The sequence below is a fragment of the Schistocerca americana genome, chromosome 2, assembly GCF_021461395.2.
Source record: "Schistocerca americana isolate TAMUIC-IGC-003095 chromosome 2, iqSchAmer2.1, whole genome shotgun sequence".
Classification (NCBI taxonomy): Eukaryota; Metazoa; Arthropoda; class Insecta; order Orthoptera; family Acrididae; genus Schistocerca; species Schistocerca americana.
This window is the reverse complement of record NC_060120.1, coordinates 188,103,765-188,113,457: the sequence shown is the minus strand read 5'-3', so window position 1 is coordinate 188,113,457 and position 9,693 is coordinate 188,103,765.

Below are 9,693 nucleotides of genomic sequence, written 5' to 3'. Positions count from 1 at the left end.
TTCATAACTGATACATTCGCACCTGTGTCAAGCAGAATAGTAGTTGTTACACCATTTACAGGTCCGGTGACACTTTCTTCGGTATTTTTCCTTTGTGGCTTATCAGAGACAGCAGGTTCCTGATATAGCTCATCTTCGATCCTGTTGCCATCCTGATACCGTATCGTGTTTATTTTTTGTTTCATCGACCTATTGCCTTCATTGTTGGCCTCGGTCACCTAGCGAAGGCCTACAGGGACCGAAATTAGTGTGTTGGCTTCTGAGTGTTTTGTTTTGCTTCCGAAGGCCTCCACTATTCTAACATTTTGTGAGTTTTCAGTCGGAGGTGGCCTGCCTGGATCCCACCACGGTGGATATTGATTGCTAGGTATAGGTATAGCCTGTACATAATTTACTGGCTGACCTGAATTGATAGAATTTTGCTGCGGCTGCTAACGACTTGGCCCTGGCTGTCGCCAATGTTCACTGTCACCCCGCATATTTTTAGGCTTGTCTTTTATCTGGACTGTCTGACCTGTTGTCATTTCGTCTCTTTCGGTTGCTATTGTTATTGTTTGGGTTTTCATTGTGGTACTGCCTCTGATTACCATTCAGTTGTTGGTGTTCTTCGGTCTCTTGATAATTACTGTTATTATTATTTGGATAACCCAAATTTTGGTTGTATGAATTCCAACTACTACTATTATTATTGTATTTTCCGTTACTATGCGCTTTACTTTCATTTTTCTTTGGACTACCTTCTCCCCTATTTCCATTCCATGAATTTTTTCTATTAGGACTATTGGTATTGCTGATCACTTCAGAATTTTTCTGGTGTCTTCTTGCACTAGATCCAGAGAATCAATTATAGACAGAAATTCTTTCAGATCGGTGTCTATAACATTAAATAATTTTTCTCTAATATGTATGGGTAATCTAGCTTTTAACACTTGCAATAAGTCTCTGGTGGTTACTGGCTCATCCCAGTATCGGGTCATGTTAATATATTTTTCAAAGTACTTTTTTGTAAACAACTTTGCGGAGTCGCTCTTGAGTAGACGCTGACCGGAATTGATCAAGGAACGCCTTCTCAAAGTCGTGGAAAGTCTTGCAAGTTTCTGCTGCATTTAATGCCCAGAGCGATGCTTCACCAGAAAAATGTGAAACCACAAACTGTATTTTCTGTTCTTCCGACCATGATTTTGGATGAACACTTTTGAAGTTTCGAATGAAAACTACTGGATGTATGTTTTTCTTGTTTTCTTCGTTCAATATTTGAAACTGTCTATGCTTAATCAGGCTTTCTTCATGCATCAAAGTATTAAAGTGCATGGAATTGCTATCATTCGCGGGTGGTGTGGTTACTTTATTACAAGTACATTCTATTCCACTATTATTGTTCCTTGGTGTCACATATTGCTGTGGTAATATGGGTTGATTACCAAAATTTGGTTTTCCTTGTGGTGCATTAAAATTCGCCGTTAGATTATATGCGATCTTTTGCCTGTCAGTACCAGTGTTGTCATTACTGCATACTGTCAGATTTTCAAAGTTTTGATTTTCAGAGCTCAGCACCCTGGCTACTTCTGTTCGGACTTACTTTCGGATTTCCGAGGGAATGTCCTCCTTCATTGTTTCCACAGCGGTAGCCAAAGCTTTGAATTGGTTCACTAGTCTATCTACTTCAGTTTGATGGCTATTGACCTGAACTGGAATGTTTGTTAACGGTTCAATAGTGGTTTTTACTGCATCGATGTCCTGCTTAAAATGGGTAGTAATAGCATTATCACGATCGACCAACACTTGATTTATTCTACTGACAATATCTTTATCCCAGAATAATACTGTTTATATTTTCCATAAATTTCTTTTCCTTTTCTTGGTCCCTGAGCTCCTATTGCTGTTTTTCTATGAGCTTTTCCTATCTACGTTTTTCCTTTTCCTGCTGACGTTGTCTTTCACGCTCCTGCTCTTTAATAGTAAACTTTTCAAATAATGCTGTTAGCATATCCTGTATCGACATAGCTTGAGCATTGCTACCTTCTGCCCCTTGCCCAGAAGAAATATTGTCATTAATTCCTAACTGGTTGAATGCAGGAGTGTCAATTTGTTTTGGCAACTCCTCAGTTTTACTATCACTCGGGACATCAGTTACTAAATTATCATTCATAATTAAATTTACTAATAATTCGACAGAAATGTGGGCAGATTGTTCTACTTGAGACTCTGATGTCATTTCTGCATCAATATGCTCATTCGGTTTAATCTGTTTCTTTTGCTTAACCATTGTAGCACCAATATAGCACAACAAATATATAAATCACTGTCAAGCACCAACTGACACAAAATAATCTTAAACTAACACATATACACAAATAACACTTAAAAATATTATTCTCGCAGCCAGAATATTCAATTATTACTACTTATCGCTGCAGGTATAACATATGCCGGTCATCCTCGAGTGCCACATTGCACAATACGCTATCAACACAGCACTATTCATCACTGGCCGCGCTACTGACGCCGTCGCCGCCCGCCCCCAGCGACAGGCGGACGCCACCATCGCCTGGTGCCGGACAAACTAAATAGCTCTCAATGCCGCCAAAACTACGGCAGTTTACTTCACGAAACGACGCCCAGTCCTCCGCCGCAATATCCCGATTGCAGGTGTGCAGGTGCCCTGGCCCCCGTCAGCCACCCATCTCGGGGCCCAGGTGGACCACAAGCTGCTCCCCCACTGTCATGCGGAGCATGTCACCAACAAGGGGCAAAAGCTAACCAGGGCCTTGTACCCGCTCCTTCGCAGTAGGGAACTCAATATCTCGATTGCAGGTGTGCAGGTGCCCTGGTCCCCGACAACCACCCATCTCGGGGTCCAGATGGACCACAAGTTGCTCCCCCACTGTCATGCGGAGTATGTCACCAACAAGGGGCAAAAGCTAGCCAGGGCCTTGTACCCGCTCCTTCGCAGTAGGGAACTCAATATCTCGATTGCAGGTGTGCAGGTGCCCTGGTCCCCGACAATCACCCATCTCGGGGTCCAGATGGACCACAAGTTGCTCCCCCACTGTCATGCGGAGTATGTCACCAACAAGGGGCAAAAGCTAACCAGGGCTTTGTACCCGCTCTTTCGCAGTAGGGAACTTAACCTGCATACCAAGCTCCGCATGTACCGAACAGTTATCCTGCCTGCCCTCACGTATGGATCTGCTGCATGGGCCACGATTAGTGTCACCAGGATGCGGACGTTGCAGCGCCTGCAGAACAAGGTGCTCAGGTGGAGCCTGCACGCCCCGCCACTCACGAGAATTGTCACTCTCCACGAGGAAGCGGATATCGTCCCCCTAAAGACGACCATACGCAACAACGCGCGGCGGCTCTATGAGAAAGTGGATGCCTTGCGGGACACTGTCCATGGGTTACGCCACGTTGGGACCACACTTCCACGCCGCTGGCATCGACATCCGGTTTCCCTAACCATCCTAGAGGAAACGGATTCCGACCATGACTAACGATAGGTCTGGCATGCCCACCACGGACGCATCCTTTGGCGGGACTAGCCCCCATTCTACGTCCAATACTTTCCAATCATACCTGCCCACGTTAGGCTAAATTTTTCTGCCTGACTCATGTAGTACTGTCACCGCCAGAGGGTGGTACGGGACTACAAGTCCCACCGCCACACCTCCAAAGTGAATTGCAGTGATGCAGTCACTGCCCTGTGGAAATGTACTGCCTCACCAAAACAGTTAGACCGCAATAGACCGGTGATGCTGTATTGTAGCATATCACAAAAAAAACAAAGGTTTGATAATGAAGTATTACTAGTGTACAGCTTGAAACAGTCAAGTCAAGAATCGGCATTTGACGCTGACTGCAGAAAGAATCTACTGCCGCCAACATACACTGCGTGTGAGAACAACGAAGATAAGATACGAGACATTAGGGCTCATATGGAGGAATAGGCTGTCGTTTTTCCCTCGCTCTATTTGCGAGTGTAACAGGAAAAGAAATGACAAGTAGCGGTACAGGGTACCCTCCGCTACGCACCATATCGTGGCTTGCGGAGTATCTATGTAGATAGGTGCAGCACTACACTTCAAACCAGCTCGGGTTTTATATGAAACAAAAACAAAAACGGAATCATTAACTGTACCCAATATGACAGATGCGAGAAGAAATCAAGGAGAATACAAGCAACATAATCAAGCAGAGTACAAGCAACATGTTCATAATGCACATCAACGAATGCAATACACAGAAGATCTCGTAATCAGGAACACAGTGTAATGAGACCAGCTGCTGTTTATTAAAGGAAAATAAAGACGGAAGACTTTAAATAACCCGATAAGCCTCAAGACAGTGGACTGACAACTTTCCAGCGCTCCAGATCGCATGGCAGAGAACCGAGGTCATATTACCGGAATTCGCTATATGAGATTCACCCTCGCGTTCCTCGTTCAGTGACTTGAGTCTTTGTCCCGCCGGTGACCAGTGTACAAAGCCGCACAGCGAGCCACTACGATGAGCCTCTATGATCAGAAAAAAATGGTTCAAATGGCTCTGAGCACTATGGGACTTAACTTCTGAGGTCATCAGTCCCCTAAAACTTAGAACTACTTAAACCTAACTAACCTAAGGACATCACACACATCCATGCCCGAGGCAGGATTCAAACCTGCGACCGTAGCGGTCGCGCGGTTCCAGACTGTAGCGCCTAGAACCGTTCGACCACTCCGGCCGGCTCTATGATCAGACTGGCACTCACAGTTCGAGGAGATGCACTCGGTCCACTGTAGCTGAGGAGCCCTTAGCCTGAACACATGCTGTAGTCTGAAGGTTTCAGCCAAGTGGCAGACCAATTGCAGCTGTGCCTACAACACGAGCAGTTGTCCGTTTCGTTCATTGTGCCGTGGAGTCGACCACCGAACAAAGCTTGACCGGTGAGATGCATTTTAAAACAAAACGCTTAGCTTTCTTGTCCACAATGGCGAGTGATTTGCGAGTTTCTGAGGAATATTGTTGCAGGAGTGACCAGATCTAATAATGATTTAACTTTCCAAGGGTCGTTTGTCCTATCAGTGTCGTTCGGGCGCTGGTTAGATATAGTTATGTTTCCAATTCTAGTATTTATAGTTCCCCTACCGACCGCTGTGGCCGAGCGGTTCTAGGCGCTTCAGTCTGGAACCGAGCGACCACTACGGTCGCAGGTTCGAATCCTACCTCAGGCATGGATGTGTGTGATGCCCTTAAGTTAGTTAGGTTTAAGTAGGTCTAAGTTCTAGGGGACTGATGACCTCAGATTTTAAGTCCCATAGTGCTCAGAGCCACTTGAACCATTTTTATAGTTCCCCTACCAGGAATGTTAAAGTAAAATTTTTATGTGTTAAATTATTACTGGTTTTTGATTACGTGCACAAGTTATGGAAACCTGCTGCAGAGGCTAGAATCAAATTCCTTTTTTTTTTTTACTTAACCCTTTGGTATTTTTGGCTTTCACCCCAGTGGTTTCCGTTGATGCTCCTTTTAATGTAGTTTTGATACTTCACCACATTTCTGCAGCATCTGTGGACAATATTTTCACTGCCTTTGTAGTGTTTGGATGCTACATTCTCTACAAAAGTCTTTCGCAATTTCCGTTTATATGATTTTATTTCTCTAGCAGACCTCTGGCTGTGCTAAGGAAAGATCGAAAAATAATCGTCTTGCTGGGGGTTGTCTTCTGTCTTCTGTAAAACACTTCATCTACATCTACGTGGATACTCTGCAAATCACATTTAAGTGCCTTCTGTTTTACAGCAGAAAACTAACGTGCAATTTTTATTTTATTTCCAATTGTTCGTCTGAAATTATGTTAATTGTAAACACCGAATTGTAGAAGATGACTTGCTTTCATACTTAGTTATGTCTTAACAGCACGACATCTGCAAAATCGTCGGAGTAAGCTGATTAAAGAGATTGAAATTTGGTGTACACAAAGTTAGCTTCCAAACCTATTACCGCGCTGACTGGCCGCGCGGTTTGAGCCACCATTTCACGGACTGCGCAGCTCCTCCCGCCGGAGGCTCGAGTCCTCCCTCGAGCATGGGTCGCTGTTGTGCGCCCTAAAACACTAATCATCGAGCATGGGTGTGTGTGTGTTGTTCTTAGCATAAGTTAGTTTAAGTTATTTGCTATCAAAAACAGTCTTGATCACAAATTATTTATTCCGGTGCCAGGTTTCGACCACAAATGTGGTCATCTTCAGACCAATGAGCAAGAACCTCCTTCTGGTGGTTAGTAGTAATTTACCACCAGAAGGAGGTTCTTGCTCATTTGTCTGAAGATGACCACATTTGTGGTCGAAACCGGTCACCGGAGTAAATAATTTGTGATCAAGACTGTTTTTGATAGTAAATATTAGTAATAACATTGATCACTGTTGCTCCAACAATGTATTCAAAAGTAATCAGTTTACGTTAGTTTAAATGGTGTGTAAGTCTATGGACCGATGACCTTAGCAGTTTGGTCCCTTAGGAATTCACACTCATTTGAACATTTGAACAAAACTACTGTTTCCTCCACGTATTCTGTATTGCAATCATGCTGAAAAGTTGTTTTGTACCAAGTGATTTGTTACTGAAAGTATCGCAGTGTTTGACTAACTCAGAAGGGGTGTCTGAAGTGATATACTTTGGCAAGTTGATGCCTTAGTCAATGGCCATAGAGCGTAGTTACAAGCTCACTGTGTGCATACCCGTTAGAAACATACAAAGCACTCTCGCCTGGTCGTTTTCTGTCGGAGATTCCGGCTAGCATTGTGCCGCTTAGTGCAGTTTTGTTTTTAGCATTTTATCTTTAACGTGCATTTACTTATGTTCACATTTAACGTTCGTTGTTCGGTGACTTGGTTTGTTTCTTGGAACGTGGGACAGAATCAGTTTTTCATTGATCCATCAGAATAATAGGCTTGCTGAATTCATCACGCTTTCGTTTAGCTTCATATTGCCAGCATTTGTCGATCCATATATAATTTCTTGTCGATCATTTCTTTCCTTTGTGGTGGTCCAGTATGCCACGTGTCCCATGCAACTATATTCTCACCTGCACCAATGGTTATGTTTGGGGCCTAATTAATTATCAGTGGAACTGAATCTTCTGAGAGTTATTCATATTCCCATGGCAATGATAAATTCAGTTTTAATGTTTCTGTTGCATTTCCGGTATTGTGTTCACGCTGAAAACTGCATTTAACTGTTCGTTGAATGAAAATTCTATGCTGAGAATAATTAGCCTCCAGGAAGAATTGTGATGGTGAAATTGGGATAAATGCATTGTAAATTACATAACTGTAATCGAAAAGAGTTAAACTTTGGGTATTAGGGGTACAGAAGTTCCACGTAGAGTCAACAGTTGACCGTTCATTAAATTCCATCCCTCTGTTGATATTCATTAAATTCCATCCCTCTGTTGATAATGTTCTGCCTGTGCCGATTCATGTTCTCGCGATGGTCTTACAGCAGTTAAAGAAAACAACGTTTAGTTGTTCAGTGGGATTTGTTTCGGTAGAGGCATTATTCCATTTTGACTTGAACGAAAGTAAAAATTAATATTCAAAGTAACTTTCAGTTAAGTTTATTTAAGTAACTGAGCCCTGTTAGTTGTATAAAGGCCAAATAACAAAACTGACGTGTGCAACAGGATCAAAACACTTAGTGTCCATTAGCACTGTACTCGAAGCATTGTGATCGAAATGTAATCTGCTGCGCCTTACACAGGAAGTCACGGTGATAAACCGAAATCGACCTGGTATAATAAACGGTATAAAAAGTAGGAGGAAGTTTACATCTTATCGCTGAATATATTAACAAAACAGGTAGTAATAAAACAAAGTGACACAGTCGAGATGTAGGATAGAAGCTACGGGATTGGCATGTTAGTAGCTGATAACGCAACGCAAAAAGAAAACGTTTGTGCACTGACACTTTTCCTGACTGCGCACGTAGAAAGATACTGCGCTAAACAGGAAGGCGTAAATCTGTAGATAACTTGCGCAAATAGTTGTTCGTCCTTCTAAAATTTAGGCTATCACTTTTCTCTCGCGGTATGACATTATCTCCGCAACGACTATCAACAGAAAAGAAACTGACGTGCACGGAAAAATTTTCTATTAGGAGCAGCGCCACCTAGCCTGTTTAAGTATCGCCAGTCGTCTACAGAAGGAAGCAGTAACATTTTTACACTTGTGTCTCCAAACATCAAATGGCTGTCAGTTATGGCGTCGCTGTCTTACGAGCTGTACTCATATTCTTCGAACAGCACCTAGAGTCATTCAGGAAAGTTACACTTTTCTGTCGGAATACTACATACCATAATATTTTGCACTGCGAAAAATTATAGCTCTTTCTCCGTAACAGTATATGAAGGACGCTGCAGTAGCGTTCCTTTGAAACGTCCCCTTTGAAGAAATATGAATGACAGTGCTGGAAAAACTCTTACGTTATTTGATTTCCAAACAGCTGAGCAAAACTGAACGTGCTCAGACATTTCTCTCTTCACTTATTCTGATCATCATTAAACTCACACACAATATTTTTAGCGTAACGCAATCTGACTTTCAATAATCCCTACAAAAGAATGGCCCTGACTAACGATAACCTATACCTTTCATGAATCACTTACCTCACAAAAATCTTCGTTACTCGAACTACTGCAACACAGCGAGCGCCAATACTGCTAGCTGAATAAATGATTCTAACTACTGAAGGCACTAACTACTGATAGGCATAGTTAGCAAATGAAAGATTCTGATAGAGAACAAATAATGTATTTACCTTAATAATGTTCAAAAGTCATCAATTCATGACATCCATCTTTACAAATTTCCTTTTTCTGGCGTACATACTTCCAGATCGTCCGCTTATAGTAACCTCTCAAAACTCTGGCATCTCTCTCTCCATATCCACCACCGCTGGCGGCTCACCTCCAACTGCCCAACGCTACGCGCTGTTCACATCCAGCTGTCCAACACTACACTAGCGAATATTCCAACAACGAGTCCAACCAGCCACAGACTGCACACAGCGCAGTCAGCGATTTTCATACACAGCACTACGTGGCATTACCAACATAAAAACCTAAACAGCCTACTTACACCTTTACTTGAGTATTTCTTTTCACTTTCGAGACGTTTTGCTATGCGGCGTCCTGAGTTTCTTCCCTTTCCTTCTTCAGTCCGGTTTTGTGCTGGATTTCCAAAGATCATGCCGCTATGAGACGATAAACGCTAGTATTGCTTACTTTCCAGGTTAAAGAAAACATGGACTCCGCGAAGACCTGTTACTGATCGAAGCAAAAGTTGACTGACGAGACCCATCGGGAGATTGGTGGGTTGATAGATTTGGGGGAAGGCACCAAACAGCGTGGTCATCGGTCCCATCAGATTAGGGAAGGAAATCGGCCGTGACCTGTCGAAGGAACCATCTCGGCATTTGTCTGAAGCGATTTTTAGGGAAATCACCGATAACTTAAATCAGGATGGCCGGACGCGGGTTTGAACCGTCGTCCTCGCGAATGCGAGTCCAGTGTGCTAACCACTGCGCCACCTCGTTCGGTTGGGGGATAGGGCACAGTGGAGAAGGGACATTACAAATGTGCGCGATGCTCGAAGAATGATGATCAGGATGTTGGTGGTGGTGGTGGTGGTGATGATGATGATGATGATGATGATGA